At 38.6% G+C, this 14,028-nt stretch overlaps 1 protein-coding gene across 1 annotated transcript in view; it reads left to right on the top strand.

Moving 5' to 3' along the window:
* The window catches only part of PEAK1 (pseudopodium enriched atypical kinase 1), a 294,514-nt gene that overhangs the window by 50,829 nt on the left and 229,657 nt on the right, over positions 1-14,028 (top strand). The window contains 1 exon segment of the mRNA XM_041739889.1: positions 4,157-4,304. The gene's annotated coding sequence lies outside the window, so the exon portion shown is untranslated.

Raw genomic sequence — 14,028 nt, 5'->3', positions numbered from 1 at the left:
TCAGGGTCATGTTAGGCTCTGTGTTAGATCTATGTTAGGCTCTGGACTAGGTGTGGAGCCTACTTTAAAAAATAATAATAATAATAAAAAATAATGTTTTCATCACTCCAAAGAGACCTTGGTACTTGCTAGCAGTTGCCAATCATTCCTTCCACCACTCAGTCCCCGTCAGGTACTAGTCTGCTTTCTGTCTCTAGATCTTCCTATTCTGGGCATTTCATATACATGAAATTGTACAATGTGACATCTTTTGTGACTTATTTTTTTCTACTTAGCAGAAAGTTTTCAAGGTTCATCCATATATTTCTTTAATATTTTATCTATCTATTCATGAGAGACACAGAGAGAGGCAGAGACATAGGCAGAGGGAGAAACAGGCTCCCTCTGGGGACTCTGATGCAGGACTTGATCCTAGGACCCCGGGATCATGGCCTGAGCCAAAGGCAAACACTCAGCTGATGTCCAAAGGGCCATCCATATTTTTGCATAAATCAGTAGTACTTCATTGCTTTTTGTGGCAACATAATATTCCATTTTAAGTGTCAGGTCAGGTGACTGGGCAATAGGGCGACCTGAACTTCCAGGTGTCAGGGTAACTGATTAAAAACAGTGATCCAAAATGAAAGTAACAGTAGGCCCTTTATTCACTTACTGAGATAATGTAAGCAAGAGGCTAAACCTCAGAACGCAGGCCTCCCACTCAGATGGATTAGTACAGAGGTGGAGATGGATTGTCTCACTGCTGAGGGAGCACCAGACAAGAGGTTCTTGCAGTTTTATGGACCCAGGGCTGGTTCAGGAGTGAGCCGGAAGGGCTTGGGAAGGAAAAGCATGGAGACAGAGGAGAGAAAAAGTGTCTTCAGTGTCTCCTCACCTATGAGAAGGCCTCAGCAGAGGGGTATGAGCAAAGGCCTCAGCTGAAGGCCCCAGGTAAGCAGACTTCTGAATGAAGTCTAGAGCCTGGGCTAGGAATATAGTTATGCTTGAGAAAAGTCAGCCAGGGGAGCCTGAGTTCCTGACTACAGCTCTCTTCAGAGACTGCAGTGCAGTGTGCTGGCTGTGTACCCAGTCTGATGTGGGTAGGGCAGCTTTCCCATGTGAGGCTTGCCAGGTAATTGCTTATAGTGAGGCTGGAAAATTAAACATAGAGTTTTTAAGTTTTTGGTCAAGAGCCAGACCCTTCAATATGTATATACCATATTTTACTTATCCATTCATCAGTTGGTGGACACTTGGGTGATTTCTGCATTTGACACCCGCCCCCCCCACCCCCTGCATTTTGGCTATTCTCAGCTTTTTGCTATGAACTTTTGCATATAAGCTTTTATGTGCATATGGTTTCATGTCTTTTGGATGTAAAAATAAGAGTGTAATTTGCTGGGTCATTTGGTAACTCCATGTTTAACAATTTGAGGAACTGCCAAATGGTTTTCCAGAGAGACTGTATCATTTTATATTCCCACCAGCAATGTGTCGGGGTTCTAGGTCTCCATGTCCTCACCTACATTTGTTACTATCTTTTTTTTTTCTTTTTTCTTTTTTTTTTTAAGTTCTAGCAATTCTAGTGGATAGGAAGTTGTATCTCATTATGGTTTTGATTTCTGTATCCCTAATAAGTAATGATGCTGAATATCTTTTCATGTGCTTATTGGCCATTTATATATCTTTTTTGGAGAAATGTCTATTCAAATCCTTTGCACATTTAAAAATTAGATTATTGGGGTGCCTACGTGGCTCAGTTGGTTAATTGTCTGCCTTTGGCTCAGGTCATGATCCCAAGGTCCTGGGAACAAGCCCCATGTTGGGCTTCTGGATCACCAGGGAGCCTGCTTCTTCCTTTCCCCTCTACTCGTGATCTCTCTCTCTCTCTTTCTCAACTAAATAAGTAAAAAATTTTTAAAATCTTATATTTATCCTTTTATTGTAAGAGTTTTTATATATTCTGGATACACGTCATTTATGAAATACATGATTTATAAATATTTTTTCCCATTCTCTTGAATTGTCTTTTTACTTTCTTGATAATTGTTTTTTGAAGCATAAATGTTTTTATCTTGTTTCTTGTTGTTTGTACTTTGGGTTTTTTTTTTTTTTAAGATTTTATTTATTTATTTATTTATTTATTTATTTATTTATTTATTTATCATTCATTCATTCATGAGAGACACAGGCAGAGACATAGGTAGAGGAAGAAGCAGGGTTCCTGCGGGGAGCCTGATATGGGACTCGATCTCAAGACTCCAGAATCATGACCTGAGCCAAAGACAGATGCTCAACCACTGAGCCACCCAGGTGCCCCTGCTTTGGGTGTTATATCCAAGAAATCATTGCCAGATCCAAGTTCATGATGATTTACTCCTATTTCTTCTAAATATGAGTTCTTAAAATTAGGTCTGTGATCCATTTTGAGTTAATTTTTTAAGAGGGGCTAGGGAGAGGGGAGAGAGAGAATTCCAAGCAGGCTCCATACCCATCGTAGCATCTGACATGGGGCTTGATCTCATGACCCTGATATCATAACCTGAGTCAGAATCAAGAGTCAGTTGCTTTAATCAGCTGAGCCACCCAGGCACCCCTCTATTGAGTTAATGTTTGTATATGGTTTGAGGTAGAGGTTCAGCTTCATGCTTTTGCATTCAGATATCCAGTTGTCACAGACCATTGGATTATCTTGGCACCCTTGAAGAATATAGTTGACTGTAAATGTAAGGTTTTGTTTCTGGACTTTCAATTCTATTCCAGTGGTTTATTCATCACTCTTTATGCCAGTAAGTTTTGAAATCATGAAGTGTGAGTTCTCCAGCTTTGTGCTTCCTATTCAAGATTGTTTTGGCTCTTCTGGGTCCCTTGCATTTCTATATGAATTTTAGGATCAGCTTGTCAATTTCTACAATAACAATCCAGCTGGGATTTTGATGGAGATTGTGTGGAATCTATATTATGAATCTGTAAATCAGGTTGGAGATTTTATAATAATATATTCTCCAGTCAGTGAACATGGAAGTCTTTCCATTTAGGTGTTCTTTAATTTCTTTCAATGATGTTTTATATTTTTTAGTGTATGTCTCCCACTTTTGCTAAATTTGTTCCTAAGTCTTTAATTTTTTTGGATACTACTGTAGATGAAATTATTTTCTTTCATTTTTGGATTGTTCATTACTAGTGTATGGAAATACAATTGATTTTTATATTATGCAACCTCACTGAACGATTAGTTCAACCAGTAGTTTTGATAGTTGTTAATTATTACTGGTAATTTTTTTATATAAAATTATATCATCTACAAATAGTGATAGTTTTATTTCTTCCTTTCCAATCAGGATGCCTTTTATGTCTTTTCTTACATAAGCCCTGGCTAAAACCTTCAGCACAATATTAAATAGAAGAGATGAGAGTGGACATCCTTGTCTTGTTCCTGTTCTTAGAGGGAAAACTCTCAGTTTTCAGTGTTAGGTGTGATATTGCCTGTGGGGTTTTGTAACTGTCCTTCATCAGGTTGAGGAAGTTTCCTTTTATTCCTAGTTTGTTGATTGTTTTTGTCATGAAGGAGTTAACAGTTTATTGAGACTTTTCAGTGTATGCCAGGCCCTATGCTCAGTGCTTTAGATAGTATTTAATTTTCATTACAGTCCTGTGAGATAGAGACTGTTATTTTATCTTCCTTTTGCTGGTAAGTGGTAGAGTCAGATTGCTTGGTTTCAAAACTTGTGTACTCAACCATTATCCATTAAATTCTCTGTACAAACTATGTTGATTTATCCATGTGCCTTTGTCCATTCTGGTTTTCTCCTCCTAAAAATGCATGCTCTCTCTCTTTCCCCAGTACAAACCTACCATAGCCCTTTGTACCTGTCACTATCATAGTACTGTGTTGTGATTGTTTGCATATAGTCCTCTCATTTTAGAATCTGTGCTTCTTGAAGTCAAGGACTTTGTCATATTTGTCTTTGAATCTCCAATGCATAGTGGAGAGACAGGAAAGAGATGTGTCATAGAAGTCAAGGGATTAGTTTCAAAAGAGTGGAAGCAGTCAGCAGTGTCAGATACTGCAGAGAGAGAAAGTAAAATAAGGTTCACAGAATGACTATGGGTTTCATCTTTTAGTGATTTCATCAAGAGTGTTTTTTTTTGTTTGTTTGTTTGTTTTTTTTAGTAGCAGTGGAGACTGAAGCAAGATTGGGATAAATTGAACAGTGAATGGGAGATGAAGAGACTCTCAAGTAGAGACTGTCACCACTCTTGTGAGAGTTGAACTGCGAAGGGGAAGAATGAGTTTAGGATGCTACATAGAAGGCAACGTAAAGGTATATTTTTTTTAAAAGGGGAGGTACTTGAGTATGCAAATATACAGAGGTGGTAAGAGAAAGAACAAGAAATGGAGAGAGGACTAAGAGAGGGAACAGTGTTTCCTGTAGACATAGGAGATTTGCATAAGGACACAGGATTTTCCTTGAGTGGCCTCTTCATTCTGAGGGAAGGAGCTACCCATGGATGTAGTCAGAGGTAAATATATGGGTGTAAATTAGGAAATATAGGGAGCTCCCCTTTTTCCCTGGAGTAGAAAACAAAATTGTTGACTTAGAGATACTGTGGTTAGTGATGTTCTGCAAATAGGCAACAGGGGTGAGATGTGGAGTTTGAGGGGAATTATGAATGTTTAATATCTGCTGTGAGGCAGGGGAGAGGTTGCTTACCAGAAACATAAATGTTGTTTGAGGGCCTTTTTCTTCAAACAGATATATGGTCAGAAATAATCCAGATGGTACAAAAGGATTTACAGTGCAAAGTAAGTCTTCCCTTCGCTTCAGATCCCACCCCTATTTTCAGAAGGAAGTACCATTTCCAGTTCATTTACTTTCAAATTGACTTTACAAATATGCGTATAAATATATATGGAATTTATTTTAATCCATGAAAACTTACTGTTTGACTTCCTGCTTTTTCAGTGTGCTTCTGTAACTTGGAGATCTCTCCATATACTTATATCTACTTCATGTTTACAGCTGCAGGATATTTTGTATATGAATATTGTATAAATTATGTAAACTGCCTTTCAATGAATTCCATTGTTTATGCCCATAAAATAATGAATAAATTCTACCTTTAAAAAGTAGAAAATCATTGTAATACCTTAATTCTGTGCCTTAATGTTGGATTTATTCTGTACATACACACATTGAACAAGCTGATAATATGTGTATGTATACCAAAACTGAGATGTTTTCAAAATATAAAGATATCTTGAATATTCAAAAGTGATATCCTTAGTTATCATGCTCAATTATTTCTGGGATTGAGTGATAAGTATCTTGTTTTTAGGTGTTTGCTATTTTGTACATTGCTGCAAAAAACATTCTTGTATGTGACTCTTATACATGTGCATGAGATTCTCCGGTGCATATACCTGTGAATGGAATTGCTGAGTGATAGGGTAATGAATAATAAATTTAAAGAGATAATACAAAATTGATTTACAGAGTGATTGGAAATAAATTACTAAAAAAAAGCAAAAAAAAAAATTAAAAATTAAAAAAAAAGAAATAAAACACTATCACCATTTAATAAGAGATCCTGTTTTACAGTCTCTTTAATAGGGTTTTCAGACTTTTAAATTTTGCTAGTTAAATAATCTCAAATACTATTTGTGATCTTAAAAACTAAAAATTGAGGTATAATTTTTGATCTTAGAATAAAATGCATAGATCTTATACAGTTTAATGGGTTTTGACAAATACATTTACCTATGTAATCCATGTAAAGCATTTTTATTACTTTTTAAGTTCCCTAAGACTCCTTCCTTGACATTGTGACCTCTCATCAGAGCAAACCACTTTTCTGATTTGTCTTTTTTTTTTTTAAGGAATTCATCTGTACTCACCTCACTAACTTCTTTCCTCCCATTCTCTCTTTTTTTTTCTCTTTTTTAATGTCTTCTAAAAACATTGTAAAAAATAACAAATTTATCATCTTAGCCATTTTTAAGTATACAGTTCGGTGGTATTAAGAAGTTTAAGAATATTGTGCATTTATCATCATCTTCCATCCCCATAACTCTTTTTTCATCTTGTAAAACAAACTCTATATGCAGTAAACAACAAATCTCCATTTTTCTTCCCCCAGTCCCTGGCAATTACCAGAATTACTTTCTGTCTTTATGATTTTCACTTCTCTAAGTATCTCATGTGAGTGGAATCATGCAGTATTTGTCTTTCATAACTGGCCTTTTCATTTAGCATCATGTCCTCAAGGTTCATCCATGTTGTAGCATATGACACAATATTCTTCCTTTATGAAGCTGAATGATATTCCAGTGTAGGTATATACCACATTGTTCATGCATGGATAAGCCAATACTTGGTCGCTTCCATGTTTTAACTTTTGTGAAAAATGCTCCTGTGAGCAGGGAGTACAAATAGCACTTTGCGACCCTGCTTTCAATTCTTTTGGGTATATATTCAGAGGTGAAATTGCTGGATCATATGGTAATTTTGTTTTTAATTTTTGAGGGACTGCCATGTAGTTTTAAACAGCAACGGTACCATTTAAATTCCTCCAACAGTGCACAGTTCCAATTTCTCCACATCATCATCAGCACTTGTTTTCTATTTTTTGTTTGTTTTAATAGCAGCGATCTGACTGGATATAAAGTAATATCTCATTGTAGTTTTGACTTGCATTTCCCTAGTGATCAGTGATGTTGAGCATCTTTTCATGTGCTTACTGGTATTCATATATCTTCTCGGAGAAATGTCTATTCAAATCCTTTGCCCATTTTTGAATTGGATTGTTGCTATTGTTGAGTTTTAGGAGTTCTATTTTTCTGGATATTAGTCCTTTATCAGATACATGATTTGCAGCTATTTTCTCCTATGTTGTGGCTGTCTTTTTAACTCTATGGATAGTGTCTTTTCATGTGCAAGATTAAAAAATTTTCATGAGGTCCAATTTGTTTTTACTTTTGTTACCTGTGCCTTTGGTATCATATCCAAGAAATCACTGCCAAACCCAATGTCATGGAACTTCTGTCCTATCTTTTCTTCTAAGAGTTTCATTGTTTTAGATCTTACCTTTAGATATGATTTTTTTTTTTTAAGATTTTATTTATTTATTCATGAGAGAGACAGAGGCAGAGACACAGGCAGAGGGAGGAGAAACAGGCTCCATGTAGGAGCCTGATGTGGGACTCGATCCTGGAAATCCAGGATCATGTTCTGAGCTGAAGGCAGATGCTCAACCACCGAGCCACCCAGGTGTCCCATGATCCATTTTGAATTAAGTTTTATACATGTTGTTATGTATGTAAGGGTCCAGCTTTATTCTTTTGCAAGTTTATCCAGTTTTCCCAGCACCACTGTTGAAAAGAGTTTCTTTTTCTCATTAATTACTTTGATGACTGTCAAAAATCAGTTGGCTATATATGCGTATGTCTATTAGAGCTCTGTCTTCTGTTTTATTGACATTTTTTTCTCTTTGCTGATACTATATCAATTACAGTAGTTTAATAGTAAACTATTTTTTGAAAATAATTTTGAAGTGAAATTGTGTTCTTCTTAAAGATTTATTTTGACTCTTCTGGTCCATTGTGTATTCATACACAGTTTAGAATCAACTTCTCCATAGAGATTTTTTTTTTTTTTACTTATTTTTTATTTTTATTTTTTTAAAAGATTATTATTTATTCATGAGAGACACACAGAGAGAGAGAGAGAGAGAGACAAACAGACAGACAGACAGACACACAGGCAGAGGGAGAAGCAGGCTCCTCGAGGGGATCCTGATGTGGGACTTGATCCCAGGACTCCAGGATCATGCCCTGAGCTGAAGGCAGGGGCTCAACTGCTGAGCCACTGAGGTGTCCCCTATTATGACATTTAAAAAAATATTTCATTTCCATTGTTCGTTCATTACTAGAATGTAAAAATACAACTGAATTTTGTATATTGGCCTTTTTTAGTTCTGGTAGCTTTGTGTGGGTTTTTTGTTTTATCAGTTTCGATTTTCTAGGCTTTGTTATGATATGTATATATGTAAAGACAGTTTTCATTCTGTCAACCTGTATTTTTTTTTTTTGCCTCATTTTACTGACTAGGACCCCTAGTACAATATTGAATAGAAGTGGTGAGAGCAGATGTCTTTGGCTTGTTACTAAGTTTAGGAGGAAAGTTTTCAGGCTTTCACCATGAAGTTGTTATCCTCAGGTTGAGTAGCTCCTTCTATTCCTCATTTGCTTGAAAGGTTTCTTTTTTCTTCTTTTAATCCTAAATTAAATGATATTGGATTCTAACTGTGGTGTTAAAAGAATTTTTTAAAGGATTTTTTAAAGGGTGTTATAATCATGACTCATACGGATATAAAACTAACACTTGTCAAATGTTTAGCTCACTAGTTAATGAGGAAACTGCTAAGATGTTAAAGTCAGTTCAGAGGTAGACTTGAAGACTCACTCATTTGTATGCAGTAAAGGAACACTGAAACGAAATTTTCAAATAGATGCAAAAACTGATCTATCTGTTGGGCAATTATTACTTGTAATTTACTGGACACAACTAATTTGCTCTTTTGTGCTCAAGAATAGTTCACATTATTATCAATTTTCTACAATTTTTTTTTTAAATTTTTTTTTAAATTTTTATTTATTTATGATAGTCACAGAGAGAGAGAGAGAGAGAGAGAGGCAGAGACACAGGCAGAGGGAGAAGCAGGCTCCATACACTGGGAGCCCGATGTGGGATTCGATCCCGGGTCTCCAGGATCGCGCCCTGGGCCAAAGGCAGGCGCCAAACCGCTGCGCCACCCAGGGATCCCAATTTTCTACAATTTTTAAATTGAAAAATTGCTCAAAGGCAATGAAAGGTAGCGGTAATGTATGAGCTAGAGAGAACTATAGGCAGGTTTTTCTTTTTTGATCTGTTTTCAAAGCTTTTTACTGACAAAGAGTTTTGCTTTGATTTTCCATGATCTCCAGTGATATTGAACTTTGTTCATTTATTGATTATATGCATATACTCTGATGTTATATGCATATATTCTGATGTTAAATGCCTCATCAGTATCTGTTGTCCATTTTTCTGGCCATGTTTTGAGTGTGTGTGTTACTGCTTTATATGTTCTTGATAATAATGCATTATAAGTTGGGTGTATTATAAATACTTTCTCCTAGTTTATAACTTATATTTTCATTTCTTTAAGGTATATTTTGAACAATGGTTCTTAATTTTAGTACAGTCAAATTTCTCATCTTGTTTAAGAAATCTTTCCTTATGCTAAGGTTAGAAGATACTCATCTTTTCCACTAAGTATTTTAAAGTTATTTTTGACATTTAAGTACTTAATCCATCTGGTGTTGATTTTACATATGGTATCATGTTAGGATCAAATTGCATCTTTTTTTTAAGAACATAGATGTGATGGACTGAATGTTTGTGTCTCCCTAGACTATGTTGAAACCCCAGTGTGCTGGTATTTGGGATGGGGCCTTTGGGAGGTAATTATAGTGTTAGATGAAGTTGTGAAGGTGGGGCCCTAGTCCAGTGGGAATAGTGCATTGATAAAAAGGGATATTAGAGAACTTGCTGTCTCTTTCTCCTTCCTGTGTAAGGACATAGCCAGAAGGTGGCCACCTGTAAGCAGAAAGAGAACTCTCACTAGAACCAGACTGTGCTGGCACCCTCATCTCAGATTTTAATTCTAGCCTCTAGAACTGTGAGAAAATACTGCTGTTGTTTAATCCACCCAGTTTATGGTATTTTGTTAAGGAAGTTTGAATGGACTAAAACATTTTGTTTCACATTTACCGCGTGGTACTTGTTACTTTTCTTTGTCAGACACTGCTTATGTGGGGAGGATGAGGTTCAGCCCCATGATGTCAGGGGCAGGAGTTGGAGAGTCCCAGGTACCGGGAACTTGAGTCTGTCACTCCTCACCCTGTACATTATAACCTCAGGTCACTTCTTTACCTGTTTCTTTTGAGGAGGTGGTTGCCTTTAGGAGGAGGCACTGCTGTGATTACTCACCCAAGGGCTTATGTTAGAGGAGAAGGTGGTGGGGAGCAGCAGCCAGGAAGGCTAGTTGTGTATTCAACTGTTTTTCTAAGCTCCTATATTCTGAGGACCTGAGGTCTGAATAACACACATAAGGGGCCAAGTTGAGTGCACCTAGGTGCTGGGGCATAAGAAAAGCAAAAACTAGAACTCAGTAATTATTCTTCTGTTTTGTTAATCCCACAGCCTTGGGGAACTGCCTCTTGTCGAAGGCCAAAGCCACCATTCCACACATACTGGATTGAAAAGGGTCCTTGTCCCCCTAGGTGTTTCTCGCTTTTTCTGTGTAACTTACCCATGGGCTGATTTCCCGAGACACGGTCAGTAGTGTTGCTCATTCAGCATCTTGGCAGGAATTGGAGCCGGCATAAAATTTTTCTTAGCTTTCTTAGGCTTCCTTTACATAGTTACAGGTGACTTTAATCTGACAAAAAAAGAGTTTGTTCAAGATTCTTCAGTAATCTGCAGGACTTCTTCCCTGCTGCGCCTGAAGCCTTCCGCAGAGGCCAGTAGAGGTGAGGCTGGCTGTAGCAGAGTCCCACAGAATCTTTTTGCTCATCCATTGGCATTTCACTGATTGTTCACCCAACCCCGCTTGCCTTTTTGAATAGGTGGACCCAAAAGGTCCTTTAGGCGGTGTGCCTTACTTCTAAGAGGGTCTCTGGCTCAAAGTGGCTCTCCTTCTGCTTAGTAATATTACTTTATTTTTTTATTTTTATTTTGTAAAGATTTTTTTATTTACGAGAGAAACAGAGAGGCGGAGACACAGGCAGAGGGAGAAGCAGGCTCCATACTTCGGAGCCCGATGCAGGCCTCGATCCCGGGACCCCAGGATCACGCCCTGGGCTGAAGATGCTCAACCCCTGAGCCACCCAGGCGTCCCAGTAATATTAATTTAAATTCTAATTTCAGACAGTTCTTCTCGCTCAGAACAACCCATGAATTTGTGAGTATTGTATTGCATCTTTCATGTAAATTTTGTATTCTGCTTATAATGAGTATGTTGATGTTAAAATCTTTTAAGTCACTTACATCAAGGAAACTTCCTCCTCCAAGAGAATGTATTGTATTTATTCTGTCGTTTTGCTTGCTCTATCTCTACCCCCACAAAAGAATCTGTGGGCTTTACAGTGCTGCCTTCCATGATAAACCCCAATGTTGTACTTATGTTTCTTCTTCCCCTGGGATTCCAGAGAAGAGGCAGGATCTGTTTCTCACTTAGTTTTGACAGAGGAAGGCTGGGTCGGAGGTCCCAGAGGGGCCTCATAGGACAGCCAGGAAGGCCCTTAGCTTTGCGCAGGTAGAAGTCAATCATGAGCTAGGAGGAAGTGAGAGCAGAGTTTTCTAAGTGATGGAGTCCAGCAGATGGAGTGTCTGGGAGACTCAGAGGAGGATAAGTGAGTCTCCCCACAGTTTGGGATTAGGAGTTTATACTGGAAAGGAAAGGGGTCCAGGGTACGTGTTTGTTCAGGAATCCAGGGTAGGATCTTATCAAAGGTGAGTGTCAGGTGAGCAGTAAATATTATTCCATAAATTAATAATTCCACAAATTAGCAAAAGTAGGGGGTATTGGTACCAGGGTCAACTGAGCTTTGAAACCATTGTCCTGGAACCCAGGCTTGTGATCTTTTTCTTAGACGTTGTCAGGAGTAGAGGGGCCTAAGAAAGAATTTGAGAATGGCTAACTTTCTTCACCCTTTTGGTGGCATCATAGCTTCTTTGGTTTACTCAGATGCAACATGAGATCTAGAGCATGAGTTAATGGGGTCTAGCCAAGAAACAGCAGACATGGAACCTTTCTAAGATGGAATCCCCCCAGTTTCTCTATCTCAGTTTTGTTTGCCTAGCCCTGGCATAGGTCCTGCCAGATTTGCCAAAGAGTAGGTGTTCCATGTTGTTAAATTAAATTAACACATAGCAAAGCAGTTAGGATTTATAACAGGAATTGCATTCTGGATAGAAAAGTATGTACTCGTATCCACCATGGGTCCTGTATTTTGACAGGGTTAGAGTAGTGTGTACGGGCACGTAGAGTCTATAGAACTTGAGGACTGACTAGATATTGGTTGAGGGGAGAAAGAAATCAGGGATCATTCCTAAATTGGGCAATTAAATGGGCGGTGTGCTTATTTCCAGTGTATGTTTGAGTGTAGCAAGAACTTGTGGGCTGCTTGGGTGGCTTAGCCGGTGGAGTGTCTGACTCTCAATTTTGGCTCAGGTCACCATTTTGGGATTGTGAGATCGAGCCCTGTGTCGGGCTCCTCAGTGAGCGTAGAGCCTCCTTGGGATTCCTTCTCCCTCTGCCCCTCCCCCCCTCCCTCTATCGCAAACCAACAAAGAGATAAAATAGAACTTGTGGGGTGGGAGATAGATCTATTCTTGAAATATTTAGTTCGAGGGTTTTCTGAGTTATTCAAGTGGAGATGTGCAGATCTGTGTGCAGTTCTTGGAGAGGAGAGACTTGAGTTTTTGAGGTTAATAGTTTTTTGGGAGTAATTGAAGAAGAAATTGCTCAGGATTGAGGACAGAACCCCTGAGCACATCTAGTTTTAGCAGACAAATACAGAGAAAGGCTCTGGGAACAAGACTGAGAGGGAGACACTGAGTGGGAACAAAGGATGTTACAGCAACACCCTTGGCTTCCTCTCTGTCTAGAGACCAGATTTCCCTTTTAGCACCCTGTATTTGATCTTGCCCCCAGATCTTTTTTTGTTTTCAGCACTCTCTACTGGGAGAGATTGTGGATGAAAAATAGCTTTATTTTTGAATCCAGCAATTGCTGGTTTCTTTATATTTCCTCTAAATTCTCCTTGAAAACAGAAGACTTTCTTCTTTAGCTCATCTCTCTAACTTCACCTTCTATTATATATAAAAGAAACTGATTGATACCTTGGACATCTGCTTGGAAATTACCTTAGCTAGGAGTAAACAGTTCATTACCAGCATTTTCTGTTTTGTTTGTTTGTTTGTTTGCTTATCACAAGGAACAGTTTTGCTAAATTTTCTGCCCCTTCATCATAACAGTCTTCTTTCCTCCAGCTTCTGATAATGTTTTACTCCTTTCCGGCCTTTGTAAAATAGCCTCTCAGTGCTCCTCAGGCTTCTGCTGGGAGATCCTTGTGGCCCTTCCTGTTTGTGTCTCTCACCCAGTCCCACAGCTGATGTCACATGTCCTATGTTTTTATTATGTCAGCACTTCAGTTCCAGTTGCCAGATTTTGTTCTGGAAACTGTCGCTGTTTAACACACCACCCCAAACCTAGCCTCAGAACCTGCATTGCTTTTCCTAATCAAGCCTTGGAAGCCACTCATTGTCACTTCACCATACTCTCTTGGTTTCACGCAAGTTAAATGTCAGTTTGGATTTAGGAAGGGAATCAGACTCCACATCTTTGTGGGTGAGCCGCAAATTTACACATAGAAGAGCATGTGGATGGGAGATATTTTTGCGGCATATTTGGAAAAAACAGTCTGCCGCAGATTTTTTTTTTAATATTTTATTTATTTATTCATGAGAGACACAGGTAGAGGGAGAAGCAGGCTTCATGCAAGGAGCCCGACGTGGGACTCGATCCTGGGACTCTGGGACCATGCCCTGAGCTGAAGGCAGACACTAACCACTGAGCAATGTAGGTGTCCCTGCTGCAGATTGATAAAATAAAATACATACAATTACAAGGGAAACCAATTTTATTTTTTTAAGATTTTATTTATTTATGAAAGACACACAGAGAGGCAGAGACAGAGGCAGAGGGAGAAGCAGGCTCCACGCAGGGAGCCCGATGTGGGACTCGATCCTGAGTCTCCAGGATCACGCCCTGAGCTGAAGGCAGATACTCAACTGCAGAGCCACCCAGGCGTCCCACAAGGGAAACCAATTCTATTAGAGTTTTTTTGTTTGTTTGTTTGTTTGTTTTTTAATTTGAGAGACAGCGAGAGAGAACATGAGGCTGGGGAGGCAGAGGGAGAAACAGACTCACCGCTGAGCA

This window comes from Vulpes lagopus, chromosome 2 (assembly GCF_018345385.1).
Source record: "Vulpes lagopus strain Blue_001 chromosome 2, ASM1834538v1, whole genome shotgun sequence".
Taxonomy (NCBI): Eukaryota; Metazoa; Chordata; class Mammalia; order Carnivora; family Canidae; genus Vulpes; species Vulpes lagopus.
This window is presented reverse-complemented; position numbering and strand designations above follow the sequence as displayed.